Here is a 10,000-nt window from a genome sequence, read left to right on the forward strand (position 1 = left end):
GGTGGGATAAAAGTTGATTGGGGATAGGTGCGATGAAGAAACTGCAGAAACTTTCAAAAACTTTGAAAATATTTGAAAGAGGTGAAGCTGAGAATAAAATGAGAACAAGATAAGGTTATGAGTTTAAGCAAAAACCATGGAGATGCGCTGATGATATATATATATATATATATATATATATATATATATATATATATATATATATATATATATATATATATATATATATCATCAGCGCATCTCCATGGTTTTTGCTTAAACTCATAACCTTATTCTTGTCTCATTTTATTCTCAGCTTCACCCTCTTTCAAATATTTTCAAAGTTTTTTTTAAAGTTTCTGCAGGTTTTCTCCTCACTATCCCCAATCAACTTTTTATAATATATACACTATATATATATATTATATATAGATATAATATATATTATATATAATATATATATGTATATATATATAAATTTAAATTTATATTATATATATCTATCTATATATATATATTTAATATTTATTTATATATTATAGAATACATTATAATATATATATTATATATTTATCAATTATATATATAATATAGTATATATATATATATATAGATAAATATATATAGCTATATATATAAAATATACATATATATATATTATCTATATATATAGATAATAACATATATTATATATTATATAGACATAAGCATATATATCCATATACATAATATATATATATATAATATTATATATTAAATCTATATATATAATATTAAAAATATATATATCTATAGAAATAGATATATCTATATAGATATATAAACTATATATGTTATGATATAATATGTATAATATTATATTATATTATTGTATATATACATATATATATATATATATTATATATATACATATATATATATATATATATACATATATATATATATATATAGATATATAATAATATATATAACATATATATTATACGGAAGGTAGAAGAATGGAAGCAGTTAATTCGTATAGGTATTTTGGTAATAATTCAAATGGATAATGACTGGATGTGGAACAAGGTGAGCCTCATGATAGGTGTAGCAAATGAAGCATCAGGGTACAGTCGAAAGGTTGGGCAACGACTTCGAATATGTAGAGTTGGCAAATTGGAAATGTAAGAGAGCCTCGTAAGCCAGATGTCTTGCACAGTCGTGAAGTTTTGTTGGCTGTGAATAAAAGAAAAAGAGTAGTGCAGTGAAAAGCAGGGATCGTATTGCTTTAAGACAACTAGTTCATGTGGAAAGATTAGATGGAGACAGGTTTGTGATAACTGTGCATAATTTAGAAGTGTTAGGAAGATACTTAAAGAACGTTTTGCAAATGAAAGGGCTTGATATCCGGCAGGAGTAAGTATGCGTGGAAGACGAGGGTTAATGACGACGTGTGGCTTGTATCGACATACTATGCTGGAGATGAGCCTTCTGTCTAGGTTTAAAATACAGATAATATTTGAGGGGATTTTTGCACAAAGGGCTTGTACACGATTCCTCTCAATAGAATACAAATGGTAGAGTAAGTATATAAATACATACGTACTCACATACACACACACATATATATATGGTATACATGATGAACTATCGAGAGATAAGATGTAAGAGATTGAGTATATAGAGATTTACGTATATGATAAGTAGGAGACAGAGAGAGGTTTACCCACACCACAACTACACATATATATCTCTATAGATTATATATATATATCTATAGATATATATTTATTATATTCATAGATATATAATATAGATATAGATAATATATATATATATAATATACTATAATATATAATATATATATATATATAATATATAATATACACAGGGTGTTTCGAAATTAGAGCCTCCCTCTACAGTATAAACTAAAATTGATATGGACAAAAACAAAAGTAATTGAGAACAGGTATTTATTCAAGCTTCTCTCTGAGTATTTGATATTTTGGGTGGCCTCCATCTGCCTGTACCACAGCCCGCATTCTAGAGAGGTATGATTTCAGCAAATCGCAAAAATCTGAGACTCAAACTCCATTTCCCTGAGCACTTCGGTCACCTCTCTTCTCAGGTCGTCGAGGCTTGGTATACCATCATAGTTCACTGTGCGCACTTAAGGGGAGCTACCTGGAAATTCACTTGATGAGAAGAAATCGATACCAATGTTTCGAAGCAGCTCCTGTGTCTGAAGAGCCTGGAAATATGGTGCCTTATCATACAAAAATGTGACTTCTTCAACAGATAACACATTTTTAGGATCTTTGTGGAAAGGAAATACAGTTTCTCTGAAGTATTCACCATTCCATGACTCCTTTTTCTTTGATAATCCACATTAACCGTTTGGCGGTGAAACAGAGAAAAATTCCCAAACATTCAGGAAAATTCACAACTTGGTGATAGCGCAGAACATCGCTGATATCATCCAACTTTGCAGCCCAAATGATGTCATTTTTATGATTTGGCTTCCTGACTGTGTAAATGAAAAATTCATCTGTTGTGGCAGCAACATATAGAAAGTCAGCTTCATCCCAATCTTTAAGAAATGAACCACAAAACCATGCACGGTCTTCTCTCTGTTGCTGAGTGATGTTGGGCTTGCTGATAACATGAAATGGTTTGATACCAGATTTTTTCAACTCACGATGTACAGCACTATAACTTCTCTTCTTTCCCCTTTTTGTTTATACTTCAAGCACCAAATTATGTAAAGAATTTCTTGGTCTACCCACTGCCTCAGCTATGATGTCTTTTGGCTCCTAAAAAAGGACTTCAGGCCTTCCAAGATTCTCACTCTTTTCGTAATGACAGTCATATGGATTTTGGTTCCAGTTTCTTTTAACAATAGATTCATCTCTTTTAATGTATTTAGTTATCCACGAACGTGAAATAAAGGATGCGCCAGCATCCTTGGCCTCTCTGAAGGTTATAGCCTGGATTCACTCAATCCATCTGATTTCCTCCGAGTCGTTAGCCATGGCTGTATCTAACTCCGTCACTCAGTCTGAAAATACAAGAGATGTAAAATGAAAAATAGCTTAATAGAAACTCAAGATAATGTACTTGCAGGTAGGCTATAGCAGAAAACTTGTTGTGGAGGGGGGCTGTAATTTCGAAACATCCGGTATGTTATATATATATATATATATATATATATATATATATATATAATATATATATATATATAACATATATATAGTTTATAAATACATTTATATATATATATATATATATATATATATATATACATATAACTGACATTTAAAAAGATAATAAGATTTCAAACAAGATCTAAACTCGTGTCTTCCATTCGTTCATTAGGCATAATGGTATATATTCCCGTAATTTTGCTATGCTATTAGTAACCTTCATTTGGTGATCTATTTGCAAATTTATCATAATTCAGATTTGGTGTTCTTAATATTGAGTTTTTTTTTCCTAGAAGCTGATTTAATACTAGATATTTACTGTATGGTGAGTGTAACTTAAGGTTTGGATGTCATAGTTCAACAAAATCTGGGTTTTAGTAAAGAATACTCTATGGTTATTTCAAAATTGTATACGTTTATCTATGTATTTAGCAGTATTATTACACTTACAGCACTATAATTTGTTCAACAATACCTACGGTGAAGAGACCAAGTCAGGCATTCTAGCCTGAAGTAAGCTCGGTCTGTCAAGAAACTTAAATGAAAGGCTTTTGTGTTTATGTTAATGGCTGGTACCCAAAGCGTGTTCAAATTTGACCAGGGCATCCTTTGAAATATCTACATTAAAAGTTGCCATTGGTGAAAAGGTCAACTTTAATACCCTTCATATGTCACTTTTTGTAAAGTCTCCAAGTCGTATTCTCTTTGCTATATTTGTCAGCTATGGCCGCCCAGGCACGTGCAGACTTCTTCGAGTGGTTTTGGGCATAGCTATGGCAGCCGTCGATAAATTTTCGGTAATAAATATTAGACACAACACAATTGCAAAAGCGAGATAAGGAAACATAAAGAGAGGCTTTGAGGGAAAGGATTCAAAATGCCAAAACAAAATAGCACAGAGAAAGAGAAAAGGGGATAGATGAATATGGAACATTTTCACTCTCATCATTCCAGTGCCAGAAGGTGTACTCAGAGAGAGAGAGAGAGAGAGAGAGAGAGAGAGAGAGAGAGAGAGAGAGAGAGAGAGAGAGAGAGAGAGAGAGGAGGAAATGGTGAAAACTAAAGGTCATCTATTGGCATTTGGCAATCAAAAGCTAGGAATGAAGATCAAACTAATATTTATAGATATAAAAACAGAACAGGATAAAATATTATTGCTTATATTATCCAAGATAAATACCTATTCACAGCACAAACCACAAAAGGCCACTAATATGAAAAAAGAGACATATATCTCAGGGAAATATCACGACAGGAAAACACGTAAATGCGAAAGGTGGAAAAATCAGTTCAACACAAATATGTAAATATAGAAACCGTTATTGAGAAAAGTAAAAACATGTAAAGGTAATGATGCTTGGCATCACAGCTTCGTTTAATATTCAAGTCAGCCATATTCAGATTAATGCCTGCAGTCCGTTGCAAGGATATGCTGTTAAGTGAACAGAAGACTACGGTCTTCGTAAGTTTGGCTGGGTGGCACTACAAGAGAATCAGGAAGGTCACTGAGAACTGTAAACTTTGTAATGATCATAATAGGATATATATTATTTATGAGTTTCCACAGATCAGATCTATTTTCTTAGCTTTCACGTGAGCTTCTACCCTGTCTGGGCATTTAACATTTACCTCAGAGAGGCCATATCTTTTCTTGAGTAATGACCATCTTGCCTCTTATGGAAAGGAAGGTTATATCATCCAGGCCATACTGAGGATGGTAGGGGATTGTAAACTTTGTGTAATCTAAAGGTTGACGAGTAGTACAATGATAACAGTGGAAGATGCATATAATCAAGAAATGTTCATATTTTCTTGAGTAATGATAACCTCGACTCTTAAAGAGAGAAGGTTATTTTTATGCAGGAAATCCTGAGAAAGACATATATACATAATACACACACACACACACACACACACACACACACACACACACATATATATTATATACATGTATATATATATATATATATATATATATATATATATATTATGTATATATGTATATGTGAATTATACATAGTATATACTTTATATTATGAAATCAGTAATAATGATACCTTAGAGTTTCGTGGCACATATTGTAGATGTTCCTGATATACTAAAAGAGTAACCAAATGACCAGGATGTTGCCTTTAATTAACATGTACAAACATAGTTGCATTTATCTACTGGTTCAAAGATGTAATTAATCTCACTCAATGATTGAAATAGTAATAAATTTATCATCAATCATAAGGATTCTCGAACGAGGTGCAGCTTCACGAGTCTCTACAATTCATTAATGAATTTATTGCCCTTTTCCATGGAAACGCAAGAATGAATTAATTACCTATTGTTATGTATAATAACTTTTTTTAGTACCATAATATTTTGCTAAATAATGACTGGAAAATGATCTCTCGTTCATTAGAGTATATTCCTCTCAATTCGCAAATTGCATTTTCTACTAGAACATGCCCTGTTAGAATTAAGACTTCTCGATTGCGTGTATCTTCCACTCTATCGTCATTGTACAGCACGTTAAGTGTCAAGATCTCTCCAATTTTAGAGCCCTCTGTCTATCTCAGTATTTCCTGCATAAAAATAACCTTCCTCTCTTTAAGAGTCGAGGTTATCATTACTCAAGAAAATATGAACATTTCTTGATTATATGCATCTTCCACTGTTATCATTGTACTACTCGTCAACCTTTAGATTACACAAAGTTTACAATTCCCTACCATCCTCAGTATGCCCTGGATGATATAACCTTCCTTTCCATAAGAGGCAAGATGGTCATTACTCAAGAAAAGATATGGCCCCTTTTAAGGTAAATGTTAAATGCCCAGACAGGGTAGAAGCTCACGTGAAAGCTAAGAGAATAGATCTGATCTGTGGAAAATCATCAAAATATATATCCTATTATGATCATTGCAAAGTTTACACACACACACACACACACACACACACACACACACACACACATATATATGTATATATGTAGATATATATATATATATATATATATGTATATATATATATATATATATATATATATATATATATATATATATATATATATATATATATATATGCAAATATGCATGTGAAAATGGTCTAGTGGCTAGGACGTTATTATCTTGTTGTTTTATTAGTGAAGATTCTACCATCTGACATTTGTATCTACAAGATAATAGGATTAACCTTTCCAAATGGAGCCTGGGTCTCTGACCAGATAGACAGCTTTCTTAAGGGAACGATGAATAGGATTAAGACAATTAATAGAACCTGCGGTGGCTTAGCGGTGGCCCCAGGCATCACCTAAGGGCATATCGCCCACTATATTTTTCACTAATGAAGCTCATTCTGTCATTCACTGCTTGATAAGGATGGAAGTAAGTCCACCCACCGAAATATAGTCCTTAGCTTTAAACCAGAGTATTGTAATGGGCCTTTTTTACTTGAGATGTATCATGTTTAAAAGATTTCTTACAATTTACTTACACACACACACATATACCAGAATATAGTACATGAAGATAGATAGATATATATTATAATATATATTACACTATATAATAAAAAAATTATATAATATATATATATCTCTATAATATATAATATAACTAATAACTTATAATATATATATATGACTGGTTAAAATTGGCTTCTGGTAACAACAGAATTCCATCTAATAAAAGGAGCCCATAAAAACACCAAAATGTAGAGAGAAAAGTACTATATTTCAGAGACTGCTGTCTCTCTCTTCAGGTATATGAATGAGAAAAGTTACAGAAAAGGTGGTATTTATACAAGAGATTCGTCCACAGCGGGGGTGACCTAAATTGGCTTACTTGTGGACGAATCTCTTGGTATAAATACCACCTTTTCTGTAAACTTTTCTCATTCATATACCTGAAGAGAGAGACAGCAGTCTCTGAAATATAGTACTTTTCTCTCTACATTTTGGTGTTTTTATGGGCTCCTTTTATTAGATATATATATATATATATATATATATATATATATATATATATATATATATATATATATATATATATATATATATGATATATATAAAGAGAGAATTTAAACGTGACCAGCAAATCGTTCCCCTTGGATGACCCAGGACGGAAAGAAGCAGGACAAACACAGGAGGAGGGACCCAAGGATTTAGGCATAACCCTGAAGGAAGCGATCGACCTGTCTCCCGAAGGATTGATGGTTATTAAGCCGGGGAACACGGGACCGGTAAGAGCAAGTAAGAAATCTATTTGATGCTTCTTACAAAGTGAATTATATATTACGTAATCAAGTATAAAAGGCCCATTATCCCTTAGAGAATTGACATTCGAAGTAAACTTATTCCATTTGGACGATTAGTGTATCTCTGCTCATTTTATGGCATTACAGGTGCGTGATTTATATGCCTTGTAGTGTTACGTTAAACACTGCCCTGATTACGAATGGTGTTTTATTTGATTTACAAAATTGACGCCGTCAAGCCAAACACTGTGGAACGTTCCAGGCTTAAAACAGGGAGCAAAGGGAGGCAGAGCGGTTGCACATCTTCATAAAGAGATCCAGAAAAAAAGTGGAAATAGATAAAAAAACCACACAGTTCCTCTAAGAGGTTATAGTTAGAGAGATTGGGTAACATGGCTGAAGAGAGGAAGGGGAATGGAGGTGACGTAAAAGGCTAAAATATGGGCGTGCGGGCAGGGGCCGATGAACTCTATCAATATTGAAAATAAAAGGCATCATGGTTGGTTTCCATTGCATTTTTACCCTAAATGATTTCAGGCTGAAATGCTGTTCGGTCTCCAATCTATAAAAGCCGCCTAAGGGTCTATAAAAGTGTTTTAAACGCAGACGGGATCCTAATCATTTAGTCATACAAAAAAAAAAAAGTAAATAAATAAAAAAAAAAAAAAACTGTTTGATTTATGAATATGTGTTTACCTCCCTTTGCCGGGCTACCACTGATTGTAATCTTGTTCAAAGAAAGAAAAAGTTCTCATAAGGTACTTTTAGGTTGTGGGGTGTGGGTGGGGGGGGGGGGGGGGGGTGTTATAGGGTGGCTGTAGCGTGAGGGGTTGGGGGTGGCGGTGACGGAAGACCCACAGAATTATTCGTGTCCTTATATACTCTGCAGTCTTATCTGTTCAGCTCAATATATTACCAGATTTTTTCCCCTCTTTTACTGGCGTAGAACTTTGAACTTGTGCTCTTCTTAGTCAGAGAGCTTAAATGACTGCTACTTTTTCTCTGTCTGTTTGTATTTATTTTTTCTCAGACTACCATTTCTTTTATTAGGGAGCGACAATACTGATGAACTGATTCTTTAAAATTAAAAATCTTTATTCAGATGCAAAAACGAAACTGTTTGAACTGTAATAGATTATCTACTTTGATTCTTTGAATTGAAATAGTTATTATAACGCAAAAAGGAAAACTGTCGAAAATTGTCTATATTATTTTAGCAATGAAATGTCAAGGATCATGGATGACATCTAAAAAAAAACTTCAATTATTCAAAATCTGCTTCTCACGCTGTGACTAATAATTTCCTGTGTGATGTTATCTTTCCCTATTTATCTGCCATTTCTCATTTGCTTATCTAATAATACTCATCATATGCCAGTGATTGTTATTTGTTATCTTTGACTTATATAGCCTTTATTACTGGATTGTAACAATAACTTTACTTGGAGTTGATTTTTCTTTGAGCAACTTTCACATTGAACAACTTGCACAATGAATGTTCAGTGAATGTCTCTCGCCTTCTGCTACTAAATATAGAATTCTCTTCATGCCTCCGTATTCCCAGTTTCTCTTAACCTTCCACATTTCCCCTTCCTTTTCTTGTTATCTTCTGGTCTGGCCTAGAAAAAGGCATTAGGTTATACATCCCGATAACTTTACATTAAAAATACTTCATAACTTATAATGAAATGCGATTATCTAGTTGATCCGGGTTCATGAAAGTGTAGGCGTCCTTCTGTTATTGGTACACTTATCACTGTTGTTGCGACGCTAGTTGGGCAGACCATTAAATCATCCCTTTAATCCTAGGTTTGTCTACCGGAAAATTTTGTAGGCTGAAACGTCATGGGGCAGTTGCTCGATCTTCGTAACAATCGTCCGCGTAGGGGGTTAGTGGTGTCAGTGCATCTCAGTCGGTGCAAAGTAGGCATTACTCTAGGTCCCATGCAACGTCCTTTCGGACCGTAACTGCAACCCCTTTCATTCCATTTACTGAGTCTCCTTTCATATTCTCTTTCTTCCATCTTGCTATCCATAACAATTGGTACATAGCGCAACAACGAGGTTTTCCTGCTGTTGCACCTGTCAACCCTACCTGCTCTCAATTTTCTTTTGCATTTTGACCATGACCATGGCTGATATGACGCTCATTTAGTGCATAAAAGTGGATTCTTGCCGTGTTTATGCCTTATCTTATGTAAAGAATGTAAAACTAAATTTTTAAAGCAAACTTTTCATTAATTTCCAAAGCATAATTTTCGAACAACAATAAAAAAGCTGGATTAAATATAAGAAGAAAAGCACAATCAAAGTCAACCATTAATTAGCAATATCCTCTGGGCATTGGATATTCGCAAGGGAGATCTAGGATCGGTTGCTTCTGAGCAAATCTACCATGGGAAGAGAGAGAGAGAGAGAGAGAGAGATAAATTCAGTGCCCAAACTTCTTTATCAATAGTGGTTTCAGATTATTACATGATATTTCTAAAGGTTTAGCAGGCATTCTTTTTTTCTTATCTTATGTGATGCAAGAAAGCTAAAGCTAACATCGAACTTAGAGAGAGAGAGAGAGAAGAGAGAGTTAACAATGTAAT

The sequence above is a fragment of the Macrobrachium nipponense genome, chromosome 1 (genome assembly GCF_015104395.2).
Source record: "Macrobrachium nipponense isolate FS-2020 chromosome 1, ASM1510439v2, whole genome shotgun sequence".
NCBI classification, from domain to species: Eukaryota; Metazoa; Arthropoda; class Malacostraca; order Decapoda; family Palaemonidae; genus Macrobrachium; species Macrobrachium nipponense.